The sequence below is a fragment of the Pseudorca crassidens genome, chromosome 6 (genome assembly GCF_039906515.1).
Source record: "Pseudorca crassidens isolate mPseCra1 chromosome 6, mPseCra1.hap1, whole genome shotgun sequence".
NCBI classification, from domain to species: Eukaryota; Metazoa; Chordata; class Mammalia; order Artiodactyla; family Delphinidae; genus Pseudorca; species Pseudorca crassidens.
The window spans coordinates 22,142,185-22,160,191 of NC_090301.1; positions in this window are offsets into that span (position 1 = coordinate 22,142,185).

The window sequence follows — 18,007 nt, forward strand, 5'->3', positions numbered from 1 at the left end:
ATCTTTGTTTTGGAGACTAATTCTTCAAGTCTCCTTGTTAGGAGCTTGGAGGGGCAGGGTACATACAGGAGAGTTATTTGCATAAGGGTAGGGGAGAGCAGAAAAAACAAAAGAACTTGGAGCCAGACAGCATGGTTCAGTTTGGAAACTGAGTTGGTGAAACGGCCAAAAGCGTTTCTAAGGAGGATGCTTAATATGAAATTTAAAATCTTTTGTGTTTCTTCAATATAAATACTGTCCATTTCCCAAATGGTCAGAATGTTATATTGCAATTTTTTAAAGTTAATAATATGGCTCTCATGAAAATATAAAATGAACATATGCCAAAGATTTTATTCAACTCATTAATAATGCAGGAAGCTATGATATTAGGACTACTTGCAATGAGAATTTGAAGAAAAGCAATAAATATGAAATCAGGAATGCTTAAATGAATTTGCTAATAGATGCAAAGCTGGTTAATTTCTTATAGAGCAGTAACATTTTATGTTTGGGGTCAGTCTTTTCTATAAGGCAGAAATAAATTGTATCTTAACTGGGCAAAATTCATTCCCGTTGCTTTGGACAAGAATCATTTGCATTGCTATCAGTTTTTCACAACCGGAGAGAGTTGTAAATAGATTAATAGAAAGATAATTAGAAATGCACACCTGTGTAAAATCAGACAACCTCCACAGAGTCCAGTAGACCATACCTAGGCCTTCACTGAAAGGACACAGTAATCTTAGTGATCTCTTTTGCTCATTTCCAAGTCATAGACAATTCTTCTTGGCAGGAGAGACAAGTAGACACACACTAGATTGTACAAAAATTATGGAAGAGGGTTGAAATGCCTGTTTGAGCTGATGTGATGGAGGAAGAAAATAGCATGGTCAGAATGGTGTGACTGGAGTTCAACACTTAGGTAATCGTAAGAACAGAAATGACTGGGAAGTCTTGGGGAAGGACACTAGACTCCTCATGAAATGTAGACTGGGTCCAATCACTCTCATCTTGATTTTAATTAACAAGGTGACCACAACCACGGCTGACATCTTGTCTGCACTTTTCATAAAATTATATTCACTTGTGAGAGTTAAAAGTTCTACTTCCGGGCTTCCCTGGTGGCGCAGTGGTTGAGAGTCCGCCTGCCGATGCAGGGGACACGGGTTTGTGTCTCAGTCCGGGAAGATCCCACATGCCACGGAGCGGCTGGGCCCGTGAGCCATGGCCGCTGAGCCTGCGCGTCCGGAGCCTGTGCTCCGCAATGGGAGAGGCCACAATAGTGAGAGGTCTGCATACCGCAAAAAAAAAAAAAAAAAAAAAAAAGTTCTACTTCCTTCAACTTCCATGGGGAAGTTTTGGAGTATAAAAATTTCAAACCTATTCAGTAATGGTAACATCTTCAAACACAGCACTGAATCTCGTTGCTTCTCTGACAGCTAATATACCACTTCAGTATCCCTGAAGACTGTGGTTGCTCCTGGCTTAGCAACTAATATTAAGGAAGACAATGAGAAGATGAACAGAGATGTGCTTTTGTCAGCAGTGACTTTTGAAGTACACCCACTCACAGTGGTTGAGGATTCTTCGCCACCGTTTGATGAGTTTGGAGTTAGCTAGAGAGATCAGAGATATAGCTGAATTTGGTTTCAACAACAAAATCAAAATCTGAAGTTGCCTATTCTAGAATTATTCATGCCGTAGTATCATTTTGCAGTTTGGGGGAGAAATTCAGGACTGGTTCCAAGAGGCAGCACAGTGAAGTGGTTAAGAGTTCTGGTTCTATGGCCATACTCCCTGAGTTTGAATCATGATTCTACCTTTTACCAGTCATATAACCCTGGGGGAGTCACTTAACTTCTCCTTGCCTCAGGTCCCCTAATTGTAAAACAGGATGATAGGTATACCGTTCTCATAGAGTTGAAGTGAGCATTAAATAAATCAATTTGTACAAAATAAGCCTGACACATATTAAGTACTATATATATGTATATATATATATATAGGCTTTTATTCTAAATTGACAGTTTTAGCTTACAAGATCAAGGTTAATGAAATGTTTCCATGAGTAATAGACTTTTAAATATGTTTAAATACACACAGACAGATATCATATATATTTACAGAGGTGTAGAAATCAGAAATCTACTAGAAAAATAGAAACAGTAGAATACACACACACATTATATATGTATTATATGTAAAGAGAGAAAATGTATGTAACATGCATCACATATATATGTATATATAAATACACATAGAGAGAGAGAGCAAGAGTGAGAGAGCAAGGGAGATTGATTTCAAAGAACTGGCTTATGTAATTGTGTCTAGCTTGGCAAGTTTGATATGCATGGGGCAGGCCAGTAAGCTGGAACCTCTTGGGCAGCAGCTAACACTGCAGTCCACGGGAAGAATTTCTTCTTCCTCAGGGAAACCTCAGTTTTTCTATCAAGGTATTCAACTGATTAGGCAAGGCCCAACCATATTACGGAGGAGAATCTGCTTTACATAAAGTAAACCAATGGTAGATATTAGCATCTGCAAAATACCTTTACAGCAGCATCTAGATTAGTGTTTGATTGATTAAGGGGTTACTATAGCCTAGCAAACTTGACACATAAAACTAACCATCACAAGAGGCTTTCGATGCTAGATTACATTTCCTGATGGCTAGGGTTTTTTTTTTAAATATTTATTTATTTATTTATTTGGCTGTGCTGGGTCTTAGTTGCAGCACACAGGATCTTCGTTGTGGCATGTGGCATCTTTTAGTTGCAGCATGCAAACTCTTAGTTGTGGCATGTGGGATCTAGTTCCCTGACCAGGGATTGAACCCGGATCTCCTGCATTGGGAGCACGGAGTCTTAGCCACTGGACCACCAGGGAAGTCCCTTGGCTAGGCTTTTTAATAAAGGATTATGAGGGAAACTTTCATCCTGACACTGCTATTACTAATTTGCTGGCATCATTTGTTTTTGACTCTGAGAGAATAAATTAAGTAGCTGTTTGTCAACAATAGCCAGCTACCAATGTCCAGAACCTATTTTTCCCACTTGAGAAGCGCTTTAAGAAAATCATCAGGAAGTTAGTTGTTCTTGGCACAAGGCTTTGTCATTTTCCATCATCCACTTGGGGGCACAACTTTCCTCACAGTAACTGAAGAGACCCTTGGAGTTAGGGGAGTGGCCTTGCTTTTCTCCTGTTAAGAACCCTAGAATCATAGAATTTCAGGTGAAGAGCTACCCTTTTTCCTCATTTTACAACAGAGGCGCTAAAGCCCAAGGAATGTAACATCACACAGCAAGTCAGTGTCTGGAACAGGAACACACGAGGTTTTCTAATCCCTAGTCGAGTCTTTAGTCTCTCCTGATGTTTTCCACTCTCCCTTTTTTGGTCTAGACGTTTGCCTTAGCTATTCAAAGTATGGCAAAAGGCTTCACATTAAGTCCAACAATGCTGCAAAACATCTTCAGACTTTTTCAGGAAAGTTAATGTTAAGTCAGGGTATTTATAATTTCATTATTTTGGCTTCTTTTCTTACAGTAGTGGGGTGAATGGTGGAATACTTGATAATACAATGCTGTGGATAAGTACAAGGAATTCTGAAGAGAGAAGAGATACTTGTTTGAATCACTAAAAATCTAAATGAATGTTCATTTCTAAAACGTCTCAATCTGTGTAAAAATGGGTAAAAATCTTTGTTTCATTAGCATACAGGCCAATAACAGCTCCAAAGGTGTCATCCAGAAACCAGAATTCATTTCAGGTAGATACTCATCCCAGTGGACATAGAAGACATGGTCGGCCTTGTATTAAAATTACCAATGAGCTTGTCTGTCTTCTTACATGCCCATACAGGAGCCCTTTGATAATCAAGTATCATTAATCTTTTTTAACTTCTAGTGCCTAGGACAGCCCTTGGTACATATCTAGGAATTAACATATGAGATGAATTAAGTGCACGCCTAGAATTGAGGTCTTCTACTTGCCTTGATATAGGCGGTTGGTGATGGCAAAACACTTCCTAGTTCTTTTGAGGCGGAGCAAATAGCCATCACTTATTAGCTGTTTGTAAGATATACTTTCAGAAACAGGTTAAACATAATACTGGAGCTATTGTCAAAGGTTTACAAAGAGGAATAGTGAGGCATGAAGATAATATGACATTAAAAGTAACAAGTTACTACTTGAATGGGACATGAGATACATTGTAGGTTTTTGTAAATATTTGCCCCTTTTTTCTACTAAAAAAGGGCTTAATGATAAAGATACGAAGTATTAGTATTTAATATCTACTCAGTACTATATGGCACATCTAATTAAACACTGGACTTAAAGATAACAAAGCATTTATAAGCAGTGCTTTGAACTTTATAGCTTCATTACATGTATATAGGACTTACAAAGTTCTGTGTACTGCAGGGTCAAAAATGCAGGAAGGAACAAGCGGAATCGTTAAAATACACAGGAGGGGTCAGGTTCTCGTGATCCCTCCAGCAGGCACTATAATACAAGGAGACCCTCCACTTGTCCAAACCACAGGCAGATGTCATTACTCAACAAGATCTTAGCTAGCAAGACTTTCGTGGGTGGTATTTGTTGAAGGTTGAAAATATTTTCAATTTGGTACCTATAAACCAATTATTCTTTGATAGAGCTGCATTTCTTAAAAAGAGTTTGAATTCTAGGACAAGCTCAGTCTCAGGAAGTTTGTGTGTCTTAGAGCAAAATCTGTGAAATGTGTTCTACCTGAATTTCTTAATTTGCAATATTTGGGACCAACCTTATATCACCATGAAGAGGGTTACACATTTCTCCATAAGGCTGTGAGCCCCTGGAGGGCAGCGATGGTATACTTGTCTCTTATGCACTATAGTACTTGGCATGTATAATACTGTAGCAGTAATTTCTATTTATTGAACATTCATTTAATGGTCAGTAATTATATTAATTTAATAATATCAAAATGTTAATAAATTAAATTCTGTTTATTTTTGGCATGCCTCTAGGTACTTTAAACACATTACAGTGTTTAATGCTTATACTAACTTTGCAAGGTAGATTTATTATCTCCATTTTATTATTATTATTTTTCTTTTTGCGGTATGCGGGCCTCTCACTGCTGTGGCCTCTCGTGTTGCGGAGCACAGGCTCCAGACACGCAGGCTCAGCGGCCATGGCTCACGGGCCCAGCTGCTCCGCGGCATGTAGGATCTTCCCGGACCGGGGCACGAACCCGTGTCCCCTGCATCGGCAGGCGGACTCTCAACCACTGCACCCCCAGGGAAGCCCTATTATCTCCTTTTTAAAGGGGGAGAACTAGACTCAGTAGGTATAGGAATCTTCCTAGAAAGTGGCAGAGCCAAATTTCAAGGTGAGATTTGTCAGATTCTACTCGGTCTGTTTCCTTTCTTACATGGGGTCTGTACTCAATAAATGTTGAATGAATGAATGGTCTTCTTTAAAATCTTTATAAACTATGTGACAATTGCCTGGTACGCATTTAATTTTAAGCAACTAACGGGACATTAAAACTTTAAGGAATTATTGACATGTTCTAAAATAGACATTTCGTTTCTAATAGCACAGTAGCAAGCAGCCAGACATCACATTCATTCATAAGCTTTGGGCATGTTCCAAAGATTCTGATACACCTTGTTTGTTCACTTCCCCACACAATGCATTGATTTGCTATCATACACCCATCAGGGCACTCCTTACACAAGATACCTTCTTTTTACATCACCACTTTGATAAACACATGTTCAACTGAAATCATCTTGAGTAAGATTAGGGATATAAAAGTACGATGAATTGACATGTAATTCTCATCATGATTACAAAGTGCAAAGTGTACAGAATCCTCCTGATCTCTCTAGGCAAAGAATTTTGCCAAACACTCTGTGTCTCATCACCGTTGGAAAGAGTACCTGGAACAGTTTGCAAACTCAGTCATTGACTGCCAAGCTTGAATCACATCTTGAGAGCGAACAAAGAGGAAGTGGTTCTGTGTTACATGACGATAATCTAGAAATTTTATATGAGCCTTTATCTTAAGTAAGGTTGAATAAAGCAGTGAACAAAGAGTAAGATTTGTAACTTTTACATACCTTTACTATATGCCAAGAAATACTCACAGTGGTCTACTTGAATTTTCTCTTTTAACCCTCTCACTTAAGCTTTCTGTGAGGAAAGCACTATTAACTCCATTTTACAGATGAAGACACTGAGCAGAAAGCACAATTGCCAAGAGTCACATAAGTAGCAAGGAGTGAAGGCAGGACTCAAACCAGCATCTAACTCCAGGGTCCACGTTCTTAACTTCTTTTGAAACTGCTTTTGAGAAGTCTTCCTTGACTCAAGGATTAAGAAACTTTGACCCAGTATAGCATGTCTGTGAACATCTAAAATTTCACATGCTCAACACTATTTCCTCTCCACTGCACCATCCTGGCCCTAATTGTCTCTCCTCTTCTTCCTTTATCCTTTATTTCTTTTCACATAGTTCCCAGACTTGAAACATTGGCATCTCTCAATTGCCTTATATTTAATTTGTTACCAAGCTCTGTGATTTCTTTTTGCAATGTGCTGTGAATCTATTTCTGACTTTTCCCACTTAATTTCCACTACTTCAGTTCAGAGCTCATTACTTCTCATCTAAGCACTTGTAGTCATTTTCTGACTAGTTCTCCCAACCTCCTTGTTGTTATTATTATTATGATTATCAGCACATCCTATTATTATTCTAAGATTTATCCTAAAGCTAACCTGTGATGATTCTTGTCCCCTGATTTTTAAAAACAATTCTTTCATCTTTTTTTCATATAGAATTATGTCCAAATTTCTCACCTAAGGCTGTGGAGAGATGAATTGAGAACCCCCCCCTTCCTAGCTACTATCAGAAAAGACCTGGGATTTCCCCAGCCATTTTCAAGTAAGGTTGTGGCCCTCCAGTTCAAACAGCAGCCACAGGAAGTAGTCACATGCTTCTTATCATAATAAGTCCTGAGTTGTTATTTCACAAGCAGGGTGGGCGATCAAGGCCCTGTTACCAAAAAAATATGATATCCTTATAGGAGACTAGACTGTGCTTGTTTTTAGAAGAAAATTAATGTTTGTTATAGTGAGATGTGTTTTCCTTTAATGGTAGAGCTTCTTCCCGCACCTTGGAGGAGCAGAGCCACTTACCCTTCTTCAGAGCCTGAAAATCCTAAGCAAAGGAAAGGCTGCTTTAGTATTTGGTTGAAGGTCAAGGATCCAATGCTGGCAAAATACAAAAAGGCAGATAGCTTTCTTTTCTTACTGGAAAAGAGGCGAAGCTTTGAAATGAAAAGGATTAGGATCCCACATGTAGAGAACTGAGATTGAAAAGAGATTATGAGATGATTGTCAGAGGGATTTAAAAGATAAACCATGGCTGGGAATGAGAGGGGTGAGCTCCTTCTCTATCGTTCTCTGTAAGTTTAAACTCTTATTCTGATTTCTTTCCTTTTTTCGCCCTTCCCTTCCCTTCCTTTCTTTTTCCTCCTCCTCCTTCTCTCACTTTTTAGTACTTACCGTCTCATGATATAAGTCAGTTTGTCTTACTATTGTCTATCTCCATCTACTAAAATGTAAGCCCCATGAGGACAAGGAACTTTATATTATTCACTGCTCACTCCCTAAAGTCTAGAACAGAGCCTGGCGCAAGTTACTTGCTCAATAAATATGTGTTGAAGGAAGGAAGGAAGGATGGAAGGAAGGCATGAAAGAACCTCAGAAGGGACAAACTATGAACAGCCTTTCCCCATCGTGTGTACTGAAAGGGACTGAGTTGCATTCTGTTTCTCTGCTATTCTGCTTTGGGAAGCTTGCCTGATCTCTTAGGAGGTGAGTTGCTTAAACGTGGAAGAATCTCATAAACCTAATATAGAACAAGAGGAGGAAGACACAAGAGAATGCCTACAATATGATTCCACTTACATAAAGTTAAACAGACAAAAGTAAACTATGTTGTTAAAGGATGCTTCCATGATTGGTAAGACTGTTTTTTTTTTAAAAGCAAGGAAATGGTTATCAAAACAGGATAATGAGAGTTAGAAAGAAGGTGTGATTGGCTGGGCTATTTACCGGCCAGTATGTGCCCACACAGTCCTGCAGGTTGATGCTATTCTGACTGTTCTGAGGCTGGTCCTCAGTTGGTGCTATTCTGACTTTTCCATGAACTTGAAAATATCTTGAAGAATAGTCCCCAGTGAGTTGGAAGGTGTTACGGTTACTCTTATTGCATAATAAAGCACCCCAAAACTTAGTAATATAAAAAACTCATTTTATTATGCTTACAGATTTATCCAAAGATTGTAGGACTAATTAATGGCTAAGCTAGGAATTGAATTAAAGACTCCTGAATTCCAGTAGTTACTTTGTACACCCTGCCCCTTTGCTTTCCTTTCATTGTTCTTCCTCTTCATCAAGTATTTTGGTTTTCAGGTAAGCAGGAGAAATAGGGGAGGCAATTATTATCTCATGTCATTCACTTACTAGGTAAGCTTCAAAGCTGGAGATGGCCTTTGACCTGTCTCTTGATTTGTCTGAGAGCTTCCATCTGCCAGCCTCTGCTCAGGCCAATATTTGGTCAAAATGAGGAGAGAACAAAAGAACAAAAAATGAGGTAAAGGAAGCAAGTCATCTGAAACATCGACTAAGAGATTATACTATTATACTTATGACAGGAGGAGGGAGGAATGGTTTTTCCTAAACAAACTGGTCAAAGAAAAGCTGTGGGTGAGGTTAGATAAAGTCACATGCACATCCTGGAATTCTAGACCTTTATACAGGGCAGATTCTTGTTTTGATTGTGTAAGACATCAGTATAACTCATGGTAAAACAAAAGCTAGGATTCCTGTCAGGTTTATCAGCCTTCATGCTGGGAGTGCCCCCTTACTCTGATGTGATGTTGACAGGCTGGCTCTCCCCTCTGTCAGGAGCACAGACACATTCCGTATCTGTGGAGTAAAGTCCATATGGTAGGAAGAGGTTCAGAAATGTAAAACAGCGTAGACCAGACTGGCCATTTACACTCAAAGTTTTAGTTGCTGGTTAGCTTTCTTAAAAGTGTATTCTCAAAGTAAGAAGAAACACACACCCACAAAACACTGCCAGATCCCTTATTCTCATGCTAGTTTTTAGTCTCATTTCAAAATTTTCTCACATGCACATTTGTCTACCCAATTAGAAGACTTTGTCATAGAGCGTGTGGTGAAATGCTTGTATTTTTTAAAAATTGGAGACAAAAGGGCGATAATGTCCTAATGCTTTGGGAACTGCTGCAGAGGTAAAGCATCAGAGAATTTGTCCAGACCACCTATTCAGGTTAGTTTATACTTGCCATCAAAAATAAAATTCCAATGTTTAGAAAGTTAAAGAGAATATGAAATATCTCTTAAAATAATTTTTTTTGGTGTGTCTTATAATATACCAGCCAAACCTGTGGGTTAACATTGCTATGTAATTTTTCACAGTAATGACTTCTGAGTCCTTTTCCTTCAAATAGTGTATGAATGGCCTTTATTGTTTGCACGTGAAGGGACTTTCCTCACGCTTGTGCCCATCATGCCACATCTCTCGCTCATTTCTGAGTGGCCAACTGTGCTTTTCTCTGCTCCTGTGCTTTCTTGTACCTCCTTGCTGGCTCCAGGTCACCCACACATCTCCAGACCTCTTGACTTCGATGGAGGCAGAGGGCATCTGCGTGGGAAAAGCCCCAGCTCACATCATCATGCTCTTCTTTCTGGCTCTTCTTTGTGATATGGATTTTAAATGACTTTCAGTGGAAGACACATATCAATAAAAACCAGGCAATAAGTAGGCTGAAAAAAAGAAGAAAAGCCAAAGAGGTCTGGATAATCCATAAATTGTTGTTAATCCATGCTGTTGTTAACCACTTCTTTTTTTAAAGGTGGCAGGAGTAGAATTTTAGAAGTTAGAAAATAAAGAATATTTCATTTTGGGTCAACCAAACTGACTGTGAAATCTTCCAGAATCAAATTTAATCTCTCTCTTTCGGATTTTTTGTTACATTTTTGCTCATGGTGTTTTTGAAGTGATGTACTAACTATATATAAAATATAATAGTTGGGCTTCCCTGGTGGCGCAGTGGTTGAGAGTCCGCCTGCCGATGCAGGGGACGCGGGTTCGTGCCCTTGTCTGGGAAGATCCCACATGCCGCGGAATGGCTGGGCCCGTGAGCCATGGCTACTGAGCCTGCACGTCCGGAGCCTGTGCTCCGCAATGGGGGCGGCCACGGCAGTGAGAGGCCCACGTACCGCACACACACACACACACACACAAATCAATAATGTGAAGTTCAAGAGAAGATCATTGCATGAAAATCTTGGTAGTAGTAAAAAGTCCTTCAATAACTTCCTAAAACACTAAGGTTTACACTAAACTTTGCATTTAGAGATGTAGCTAAGATACAGGCTAAAATGTAAAACTGGTTCTGTGTAAAGAATTCTTGAAACCTAACTCCTGAACAAAATTTTGGGATATTCTTGCAAAAAAATCTGCCTTTCCTCTTACCTAACCCTTACCCTGTAACCCATTTAACCCAAAAGCCAAGTTCCTCTTTGCTGTTCCTCATGGTTAATCTTTCACAGAATCTTTTGGTGAGAAGTGGAGGATTTTTCTCTGAAAGACCATTCAGAGAGAAACAGTACTGCTTTGTTCCTTCCTGTGATTTCCCTCCCCACCAATTGTTTTTTTAATTAAATCAAGTGCACTTATTTTTTTATCATGAAGGTTATACAGCCTGGACTAGATATAAAGCTTCAGAAAGTCCCTTCCAGCCACTGGGACTCTGCTGTCCCTGAATTCTCAGGAGGCCCCTTGATAAGGTATTTGCTACTGAGATCAGTTGTGTTGTCCTTTTTTTTCCCCTTTATTAAAATAAAAATAACTTTATTTTTTGTCTTTATTATGAAGCTTCATAACATTCCTCCTTTTTGTTGCTATAGTTTTGGTTGGCTGTGCCAAAGATCAAAGCTGAAACATCCTTCAACCTTCTGGGATTCTTCTTTTTTTAGGTACCAGGCAAAAACTCCACCGATCCATCTACTCTGCCATTTTATTCTCTTTTTGGGAAATCTTGGTCTGAGAAAGCTCCCTGTTATCAGAACATAGATTTTTTTTTCTTTCTTTTTGACAGATTTACTGAGCTGAGCTGTCTGTCCATCCCTGAAGGACTTTTAGACTCTCCTTTCTGCTTTTCCACCAGTAGCATGAACATTTAGCACATAGCCCACAAAGTAAGCATGTATAGAAGAATTGAACTCATCAGATATTAGTAAACCATCTAAGAAGAGTTACTTCTAATTTTCTAATAAATAAGCTTAGAATTAAATACAAACTAATGAATATTTATCTGAGTGATTATTTGTTAGCTTCAATTTGTTTCTGTTTGAATTCATTTTGATTTTTAAAAAAATTCTCTTTGGGAAATTCCCTGGTGGTCCAGTGGTTAGGACTCTGCTTTCACTGCAAGGGCACAGGTTTGATCCCTGGTCAGGGATCTAAGATCCCGCAAGCCTTGCGGCATGGCCAAAAATTTAAAAAAATTTTTTTAAATTAAAAAAATTCTCTTTTCATTTAATTTTGAATAGGCAATATGTGCATATGATTCAAAACAGAAAATTATGTTAAAAACACATATTCAGAGAAGTCTCATTCCCATTTACCCATTTCCATCCATACACATAGGTAATCTTTGCCATTAGTTTCTGGTTAATTTTTACTGTGTTTCTTTTTGCAAAAATTAGCAAAAAGGTATACGTTTATGTATATTATATATATAATTTTTCTTTTTTTATACAAAAGGTGGCATAGTGTATGCATTCTTTTTCTTTAGTGTATACATTCTTTTGCTCTTTAACAATAGCAGTTCATTGAGATCTTTCTTGTTTTTTGTTAGTTTCTGCATAGTACTCCATTATGTAAATATTATAGTAAATATTTTTGATAAAATTATCCCAAAATAAAACTTAACAATGATGAAAACGTAAACATTATAAAATTTGATAAAGATTAAAAATCTGTGGAAGAAGGATGTTGGGAAAGATTAGATAAAATTAGAGTTAGTAGAAATACTCATCGTTAAATAAAAGAGATAAAATTTTACATGATGTTTTATTAATCACTAAAATCTGATACCAGAATCAAATCTTTTTGACAAAATGTAAATATGTCAGATTCAGCGAGGGGAAATTGGGTTTGTTAGAAGAGCTGCCAGAGAAAAATCACAATGGGGGAATCTATAATTGGGAAAATACAATGTTCTCAAGAAATTCAATAGAACAATCATAGTTTCAGAGTAATATATAAGTTGGAAAGAGTCAATTGCAATAAAAGTAATTTTAGTTATATTAAAGATAAAAATGAAAAAAAATTAACTGCATTGTATATAAAATTGATCAAAGAATCAAGTTGGCTTAATGGAATAAGCTCTAGAAAATATTTTCTTAATGAAAATCAGTGATGTTTGTATAATTCTGCTTAAAATACTTTACCTACTACCTAGGATCGAACTACATACTGGGGTATAAAGTGGTATCAAAACATACCATACTAACATGTTCTGGGCTTTTTTCCTATAAGTTCTGCCCTTGATTTCTTTTCATCTCCTCTTCCCTTTTCTGTCTTTGAGAATCTTTGATGTTTCATTTCAGAGCTGCTTAACTATGGATCAACTAGTCTTTTCTGTGAGGGACATCTTTCTCCCTTCCACTTCCTAACAACTCAAAGCCTCTTTGCTCTTCAAGCCCTTGGTGTCATCAAGTAGGCTGGACCCTCTTTCCTTCCTGCTGTCCTCATCAAGAGTCACAAATCATCTTTGCTGACATTTGCATACTTCAAATATCCGTTAACATATTGAAGAGAGCAACCAGCCTTACCTGAAAGTGTCCTTACTACCTTCCTTTAAAACTTACCCTGAGATTTCTGTCTCCCTGTCTCCTCTCTCTTCCCTAACCTAAATTCTTGATTCCTCAAGGCATGTTTAGTCTGGCTGGGTCCAATCTTATTCTTGACTGGGGGAACTCCAGAAGCCCTTGCTGAGGTGTTCCAGTGATTAAGCATCTCACTAATTCTGCTGCCATTTCCAGATTGACACTGTGCCCTAACTTGGTGATCATATTTAGGCTTGTGCTTTGTGCATTTTTTTTTCTTTTTTTTGGCTGTGTTGTGTCTTTGTTGCTGCATGTGGCCATTTTTTTTTTAATCTTTATAGGAGTATAATTGCTTTACAATCATGTGTTAGTTTCTGCTTTATAACAAAGTGAATCAGTTATACATATACATATGTTCCCATATCTCTTCCCTCTTGCGTCTCCCTCCCTCCCACCCTCCCTATCCCACGCCTCCAGGCGGTCACAAAGCACCGAGCTGATCTCCCTGTGCTATGCGGCTGCTTCCCACTAGCTATCTACCTTACGTTTGGTAGTGTATATATGTCCATGCCACTCTCTCACTTTGTCCCAGCTTACCCTTCCCCCTCCCTGTATCCTCAAGTCCATGCTCTGGTGGGTCTGTGTCTTTATTCCTGTCTTACCCCTAGGTTCTTCATGACAATTTTTTTCCCTTAAATTCCATATATATGTGTTAGCATATGGTATTTGTCTTTCTCTTTCTGACTTACTTCACTCTGTATGACAGACTCTAGGTCTATCCACCTCATTACAAATAGCTCAATTTCGTTTCTTTTTATGGCTGAGTAATATTCCATTGTATATATGTGCCACATCTTCTTTATCCATTCATCTGATGATGGACACTTAGGTTGTTTCCATCTCCGGGCTATTGTAAATAGAGCTGCAGTGAACATTTTGGTACATGACTCTTTTTGAATTATGGTTTTCTCAGGGTATATGCCCAGTAGTGGGATTGCAGGGTCATATGGTAGTTCTATTTGTAGTTTTTTTAAGGAAACTCCATATTGTTCTCCACAGTGGCTGTATCAATTTACATTACCACCAACAGTGCAAGAGGGTTCCCTTTCCTCCACACCCTCTCCAGCATTTATTGTTTCTAGATTTTTTGATAATGGCCATTCTGACTGGTGTGAGATGATATCTCATTGTAGTTTTGATTTGCATTTCTCTAATGATTAATGAAATTGAGCATTCTTTCATGTGTTTGTTGGCAATCTGTATATCTTCTTTGGAGAAATGTCTATCTAGGTCTTCTGCCCATTTTTGGATTGGGTTGTTTGTTTTTTTGTTATTGAGCTGCATGAGCTGCTTATAAATTTTGGAGATTAATCCTTTGTCAGTGCTTCATTTGCAAATATTTTCTCCCATTCTGAGGGTTGTCTTTTCGTCTTGTTTATGGTTTTCTTTGCTGTGCAAAAGCTTTGAAGTTTCATTAGGTCCTATTTATTTATTTTTGTTTTTATTTCCATTTCTCTGGGAGGTGGGTCAGAGAGGATCTTGCTGTGATTTATGTCATAGAGTGTTCTGTCTGTGTTTTCCTCTAAGAGTTTGATAGTTTCTGGCCTTACATTTAGGTCTTTAATCCATTTTGAGCTTATTTTTGTGTATGGTGTTAGGGAGTGATCTAATCTCATACTTTTACATGTACCTGTCCAGTTTTCCCAGCACCACTTATTGAAGAGGCTGTCCTTTCTCCACTGTACATTCCTGGCTCCTTTATCAAAGATAAGGTGACCATATGTGCATGGGTTTATCTCTGGGCTTTTTATCCTGTTCCATTGATCTATCTTTGTGTTTTTGTGCCAGTACCATACGGTCTTGATTACTATAGCTTTTAAGTATAGTCTGAAATCAGGGAGCCTGATTCCTCCAGTTCCTTCTTTCCTTCTCAAGATTGCTTTGGCTATTCGGGGTCTTTTGTGTTTCCATACAAATTGTGAAATTTTTTGTTCTAGTTCTGTGAAAAATGCCAGTGGTAGTTTGATAGGGATTGCATTGAATCTGTAGATTGCTTTGGGTAGTGTAGTCGTTTTCACAATGTTGATTCTTCCAATCCAAGAACATGGTATATTTCTCCATCTATTTGTATCATCTTTAATTTCTTTCATCAGTGTCTTATAATTTTCTGCATACAGGTCTTTTGTCTCCTTAGGTAGGTTTATTCCTAGATATTTTATTCTTTTTATTGCAGTGGTTAATGGGAGTGTTTTCTTGATTTCACTTTCAGATTTTTTATCATTAGTGTATAGGAATGCCAGAGATTTCTGTGCATTAATTTTGTATCCTGCTACTTTACCCAATTCATTGATTAGCTCTAGTAGTTTTCTGGTAGTATCTTTAGGATTCTCTATGTATAGTATCATGTCATCTGCAAACAGTGACAGCTTTACTTCTTCTTTTCCGATTTGGATTCCTTTTATTTCCGTTTCTTCTCTGATTGCTGTGGCTAAAACTTCCAAAACTATGTTGAATAAGAGTGGTGAGAGTGGGCAACCTTGTCTTGTTCCTGATCTTAGTGGAAATGCTTTCAGTTTTTCACCATTGAGGACGATGTTGGCTGTGGGTTTGTCATATATGGCCTTTATTATGTTGAGGAAAGTTTCCTCTATGCCTAGTTTCTGCAGGGTTTTTATCATAAATGGGTGTTGAATGTTGTCAAAAGCTCTTTCTGAATCTATTGAGATGATCATATGGTTTTTCTCCTTCAATTTGTTAATATGGTTTATCACATTGATTGTTTTGCGTATATTGAAGGATCCTTGCATTCCTGGAATAAACCCCACTTGATCATGGTGTATGATCCTTCTAATGTGATGTTGGATTCTGTTTGCTAGTATTTTGTTTAGGATTTTTGCATCTATGTTCATCAGTGGTATTGGCCTGTAGTTTTCTTTCTTTGTGACATCCTTGTCTGGTTTTGGTATCAAAGTGATGGTGGCCACCAGGGAAGTCCTAGGCTTGTGCTTTGATCAACCCTCCATCTTGTACCCTAATTCCAGACTCTGTATTCCTGTCTTCTCACTTTTGCCTGAATTTCTGTTTTGATAGCCTGTTTGTTACTCCTGTTTCACTATGACTTCATTGTCAGTCTTTGTGAGGGCGTGGAATTGTCAGTCTTTGTGAGGGCGTGGAATTCTACCCTTGAATTCAAGCCTCAGGTCTGGGACTCTGTATCCTGTTTCCGGAACTTCCTGATACCCATCAACTACCTGCCTGACTAGACCTCTGAATATTACCTGCTCCAGACTACCCGTGTCTAGGCTCCTCCTATCTACTACAACACCCATCCTGTATCTCATGTTGAGACTCCCATGGAATTGCCCACTTGACTAGAATCCCCCCATCCCCCCACAATTTTCTTCAGATAGAATGTAGGTCAGGTTATGCTTCTTTCCATTCCTGGACACTGGTTCTATGCTGTAACATCTGCTCAATTCTAGGAAGTAATTTCTTATCCAAGTCTCAGGTTAAGCCTTCAGTCCAGATTCCCATTTTGAGAAAACCTTTAACATATTTAAATACCTACATAAACATTTTATTATATCATTATCCACTCTTTTTTGGGTTTATCCATTAGTGCTTATTCCCTTTTGGGAAAGACTTTTTTGATGTTTTGTTTGTTCTACAATGCTCTTAAATATCCTTAAAATAACAAATAATTCACCTGCTATTTACATTTGTCCAAAGATTTCATATCATCACTTTTCCTAAAATAGGAAGGTTGTCCATGATTTACTGAAAACTTGCTATGTGCCAGAGCATGTGGGAACAAAGATAAATAAAATGTAGTTATTCTCCTTAAGGAGCTTACACACTGCACAATTGAAATACAGTATGATAAAAGTTCCATCACGTGGGGTATGTGAAAAACTCTGGGAGCACAGAGGTAAGCTTGACTTACCTGCCTTGGTGTAAGAGGATCAGGGGTTGCTTCATAGCTTATGTGAGCTGGTTCCTTAAGGTAAGGATGAGTAAGAGTTTACCATAGGGAACAAGGCTATGCTTGACAGAAGAACCAGGACCAGAGCATGGCCCGTTCCACTGGAGGAAGTATGAATAATTTGGGTGGACCCATTGTAAGCTCTGTTGAAGGGGGAGGGGCATGAAATATGGCTGGAGAGACAGGTTGGGGACCGCTGGTAAAAAGATCTTACATGCTATGCTAAGGAGTTGGGACTTGATTGTGCTGGTAATAGGGACCTATCCCTGACAGTTGAGCAATATCTCAGCTGCCTGATGGAGTAATCCAGTCTTTGCCTGGTACAAAATGTATTCACAGCATTTTAAAGAATCAGCTCTGGAAGTTATATAATGTTGTTATGATTCTTGCAAAAGGCAGATACCATTGTAAACTTTATCCCTAAAAATCTTTTCTCACATTTTACGTACAAATATTATTCCTCACTTTGTGGACACTGTAGAAAACTATTCTTAATATCACTTAATATCAGATTGTCCTGATATTGATTTATTTATTAAATTTGAATTTTATGGTGAGTATGGAATATTTTTTATGGAAATAGTAACCTTTCATGTGTGTATGTTGGAGAAAGAGTGGGGAGGGGAGAGAGAGAGTTTCCTGGTTTAGCAACGTATGTTTTGTGATTCTTGTTTTAAGACTTCTTCCCTGATTTATTGCTAGGATAAGCTCTCAAAATTTTGTGGCAAGACACTAATAACTTTAATTTTATCATCTAGTTCTATAAAAGGAATTATCTGTCAAATAACCATGAAGCTATTTTTAAAACTCTTCCCTTTCACAAATATTTTTCAACAGCTGTACTCTAGAGAAGCATCAAAAAAGAACTCCCGAGAATGGTTGATTTTCTGCCTTGTTTGTTTGTTCACGTGCATCCTTGTGAAATGCAACAGGATAGATCATTTATTTGTTCAATATTTTTTAGCATTTAGTATATATCAGGCATTTGGTTAGGTGCTAGGGATGAGGTTTACAAAGATAAAGGTGATTCCCTCCTTTCTGGTGCCATCTTGATATCTATTAGTCACTTCTTCCTCTGTCCTCCCAGCTTGAGGCTGCTTCATTCCTGTGGACTTAGCCCTC